At 34.8% G+C, this 5078-nt stretch overlaps 1 pseudogene; it reads left to right on the forward strand.

Moving 5' to 3' along the window:
- Positions 1 to 2545: 2545 nt before the first annotated feature.
- LOC107022225 lies at positions 2546 to 4736 on the forward strand (annotated as a pseudogene).
- Positions 4737 to 5078: the final 342 nt, after the last annotated feature.

The following is a 5078-nucleotide window of genomic DNA, read 5'->3' on the forward strand; positions in this document are numbered from 1 at the left end:
TATAAATATTTATTTTTAAACAACAATTCGCGTTGGATCAAATATTTTTTGAACAGTAAATTTATTGGTGATAAAAATTCACCCATATTTGAGACAAAAGTTCACATGAAAAAAACCCTAATCAATGAAATAAAATGTAATTATTAATAATTTAATTAATTTTTTATTAAAAAAAACACAAAATTCAAATATTGGTAGATGGATAGTTAATCTTTTTATCGGATATAACAAGAAAAATTACCAAAAAGTTCCCAAATCGTTCTGCTGCCCATTCGTCTTTTCATCGGAACCTCTAGTGCCTCGTTCGTCCCTCCATCGAAACCTCTGCTTCCTCCGTTCGTCCCTACATCGAAACCTTTGCTTCCTCCGTTAGTTCCCCCATTTCAGGTATGGGCTTTTGATGGAGCCTCAGCATGCTTGTCACTATGCTGTTTATGAACATGTCTTAGCATGCTTGTCACTATGTTGTTGACCATGTCTTTCTCCTACCAAAAGGAAAGAAAAAAGAAACAAGGATTTCCCCTTTGCTTTGACAATGGAAATCTTCCCCTTCAGAAAAAGGAAGAGATTTTTTGGATCCGTCGGGACTGACTTGGAAGACAAAGAAGTCTGATAAAGATGAGACCTTTTCCTAGGTTCTTCAGTATTATGGTTCTTCATTATCTTCATGTGGACTTTTTTTCCTAGGTGCTCATTTTGTTTGGGTTTTTAGTTTAATGTTTCTGTTCAGCAGATGTAGTTGTTGGCAAGAACTTATTGAATCCATCGTTTGGGCTCATAATAAATTAAAAGTTGCTCCTGCTACTCAGTCGAGAGCCTTGAGTATTATACAAGGACGTGCTGTTGGAGTAACCCATTACCTTCTGGGCGGAATTGCCACAACATAGGCATTCTTCTTCGCAAGAATTATTGCAGTAGGAAAATGGTTAGGAGGATTTGAAAAAACATTATGTAATTACAATTTTCAACGTTTAGCCAAGGCTTAGCTCAAGATATTGTTGCTTCTCACTCCGGTCAATTAGCAATAATTTTTCTGTGGACTTCCGGAAATCTGTTTCATGTAGGTTGGCAAGGAAATTTTGAGTAGTGGGTATAGGATTGGTTGAAATTGATCAGAACAAATAGATGTAGCTGATAAATGGAATTGTGTTATGTCAATCTCATATATGCAATTGATATTCACATATATCAATATAATATTGTAGATTGATATATAGATCCATATCAAATGCAGCCTCTATCTTTATCTTATCCCAGGGGACAGCTTTATAACAAGAATCTATCTAATAAATTGTATGGTAGAAAAAAATAGATGAATCTTTCTACCATACTATCTATTTATCAGAATACTGCCGATACTACTAGTCCACTCATTTCATTTAAGACATGAAATTGGAACCTTTTTCATTTTATTTTGTCAATTTTGGCTAAGAACTCAAAGTCAAGTTTTATTCAAGTTTGTTAATAATTAATCGTTTTGACTGACTGTTTTTACATAAATGATAAGTAGAAAATGATTTATTTGGTATACCCATGGATTGGCCAGTAGGAATTTGGTAATTCTTTCTCGTTGGTTCTTCTGATTGTGTTCCATTTGTTGAATTAGCTAGTGCTACTGCACATATCTACTTGCTTCGTTTCATAGCAATCAAATTTGTATGGCTATTTGTGATATCCACTAAGAAGATGTGTTTGAGGCCCAATTATTTCAGGTGTTTCTGGGTTTTGACCCCAACTTCTTCACGTGTTTCTGGGTTTTGAGGCCCTAAAAGTGTTTGATTGTTTCTTAGGGTAAGTTGTGACACAAACTGGTATTACAGGTTGAAGATGTCTCCATGTAGTGATTCAGATTTTGAAGAGGTGAAGCATAAATACTACACAAATTTAAGGGATGAAAAAGTCAAAATTAGACGTTCTGGGAAGTATTTCATATGTCCATACTGTCAGTTTTAAACAAGTAAAGAGTATGATTCACAAGAACTTCGACGGCATTCTTCTCGCATTGGTAAACATTCAAGAAGTGCTAGTTTTAGATACAAGGCTAGACACATGGCATTGGTCAAGTACTTGGAGATGTTCAATGAAAGGAGCTGTTCTGAGCTATCAGGGGAAATAGTTGTTCTAAGTTATCCAGTAGAGCCATCTCAGATCACTAATTTTTATCCGTCTACTGCTAGGTCCATTGAAGCAGTGGATAGACCTTAACCTCTCCTAGCATCTAGTAATCCGGGTAGCAGCAAGTCCAAGGATGATCTAATAGTTTTTCCTTGGATGGCGGTAGTAGCCAATATTCCTATTGAAATTAAGGAAGGGAAGCGTGTAGGTACAAGTGGAACAAGTCTAAAGAAGCTGTGAACTTAAGAAGGGTTTAGTCCACTGAAGGTTCATCCTTTGTGGGACTACAATGGTCATACAGGATTTGCCATAGTTGAATTCAAAGGGGATTGGTCGGGATTCATGAATGCTATGAAATTCAAAAAAGCATTTGAATACGATAAACATGGGAAGACACATTGGAATTCAATAAGTCGTGATAGCAAATTGTATGCTTGGATTGCAAGTGATGAAGATTACAACTCTAGTTCTTTCATTGGTACTTATCTCCGTAAAAAAGGAGATCTTAAGTCAGTTTCTAAAATACAAGAAGAGAACAAGAGGAAAGATTCAATGATACTACGCTCCTTGACCAACGAGTAAGAGTTGAAGAACACGAAATGTGAAGAGATGAAGAAGAACATAAGCACAACAGAAGTTCTTATGGATCTCAAAGACAACAATTGATGCAACAAGAACTAGAATTGAGAAAACGTGAAGCACTTAATGAGAGTGAGAAAAGAAAGCTTCGCCTCCAGAAAGAGATGGTAAGAAAAGAAGCATACAAAAAATTACTTTACTTTTTTTTTGCAGGTGATGCTTCAACAGAAGGGGAAACAGAGATGATACTCTTTGGGTCTCTAAAATATTGTAGTTGTTCCTTTAAAGATATTTAAATAATTTTATCTGATTTAAAGGAATTGAATTACTCGAGCATAATGTACCATAGCATTTCGCAATCCTGTGGTGATTACCGCCTTCCAGCTAACACTTTGCTTGCTGATAATATGGTTACAGGAATTAATTTTAATACCATTGAATTTCTTGAGCATATCCTGTGGTCATCGCTGTCTTCCAGCTAACACTTTGCTTGCCTGATAATATGGTTACAAGGCTTAATTCGAAAACCAGGTCCTTGGATGTCTTCTGATGCCTAACCTGATAGCTTTTTGAAATTCTTTAACTGCGGAATGTAAGGGCAATTTTGGAGCAGAGAAATGCAGATGAGAAAATGCTGCAATCGGGTGGAGATCATAAGGTGTGCTGTGCACTTATGGCTTAATACAGCCTCTTTGAAAACAGAATACTCCATAGCTTTTAGCAATTGACTCTGAGCTTATCCTTGCAGAGAGTAAAGGAACAACATCACAAAAGATTAATTGAACTGGAAGTGAACCTTGATCAGAAGCAAGCACTACGGTTGGATATTGAGAGCTTGAGATGTTCAATGGAAGTGATGCGACACATGAATGAGGAAGGAGACCTCAAAACTAAGAAGAAACTACAGATAATTCCAGAAGAAATCAAGGAGTGTGAAGAAGAACTTGATCGCTTGGAAACACTGCATCGAACTCGAATTATAAAGGAAAGACTTACAAATGATGAGGTGCAGGAAGCCCGTAAAGAACTAATCTATGTGAGCATTTTACCTTTCTTATTCATCCTCATAAATATTTGTTTATAATGAAGCAATGGAGATGGTAAATCTAACTTGGTAGTTTATTTTAATCCTAGAATTGTTTTCCCCCTCCATGTACACCCTTGCTTACTGTATGAACAATAATTTTACAATTTTATGTGCAATCTTCATGTTCTTCTTTTCCTTTGATCTTGTTAATTAGTGCTTTGATTTATTTTCACGCAGGTTTTAAGGGAGAGAATGGGGGAACTTGAAGGAACTATGTCATTGAAAGAAGGAGTTGCACACTTAATGAAGCAGTGGAAGGATAAAACTTGGAAGAATAGACCATTTGAATTAACTAGTTCTGATTTTTGCAAAAACTTCACTAGTTTTACTCTAAATTTCAGACAAGACAGATTGTTCTTTATATATGTTGCTTTTTTTTTTGTTATTAGATACATTGCAGCTTCGAGTATTGTGTGAATTTTGAGCACAAACAGGACAGCTCGTGGGCTATTAATTTTTAAAAATATTTTTAAGTCAATAATTTTTGGTACATTTCTAGTACGTTGCAATATAACCATATTAGTAGAATACTCAGTCATAGATAATGCTGAAAAAATAGAGTATCAAATGCGAGATATGGACCATATCTGTTTCCAAACCACAAAACATCCTTTTAGACCACAACTTGAACCCCAATGTATCATATAACAATTCAACAAGCTGGAAGATTGTTTAAGCAATTAAACAAAATAAAGCAGTTCAGTTCGGTGTTCGGTATTCGGTACACGTTGTACAAGAATCGAAAATCAAAAAAACCGAAAAAATGAAATCGAACTGAATTACCAAATGCCCACCCCTATTATTAATTTATATACCTTTTGTCTCATTTTCAAATAATATGCTTGACTTTACTGGTTAGAAGAATTTCTTCGTTCACCTGGACGCCAATGTGCTTGCTTTGCGTCGACTTTGGATTTATTCAGCAAGTACAGCAGTTGCAGAGATTGCTGACTGAAAAAAGAATTAACTTGACTAGATATAAAATGTAATAGTTAAAATATTATCTCAGCAAGTACAGCAGTTGCGGAGATTGCTGAACTGAAAAAAGAATTAAGTTAACTAGATATCAAATATAATAATTAAAATTTTAAGACTTTTATAAAATAAAAATCTCAAAATTCAAAAAATTGAATATATCGTATTATCAAATGTTCTTTCATCAATGACATACAGTCAATATAAACTATTTTAAAACATTAAGTAATCTTTTAAAGTAAATATATACTCCATATATAAAAAAAATATAATACTGGCTCTTCCTTCCATGGGATGCATATAGAGTGAAAGAAGGGCAGGA

The sequence above is a fragment of the Solanum pennellii genome, chromosome 6 (assembly GCF_001406875.1).
Source record: "Solanum pennellii chromosome 6, SPENNV200".
Taxonomy (NCBI): domain Eukaryota; kingdom Viridiplantae; phylum Streptophyta; class Magnoliopsida; order Solanales; family Solanaceae; genus Solanum; species Solanum pennellii.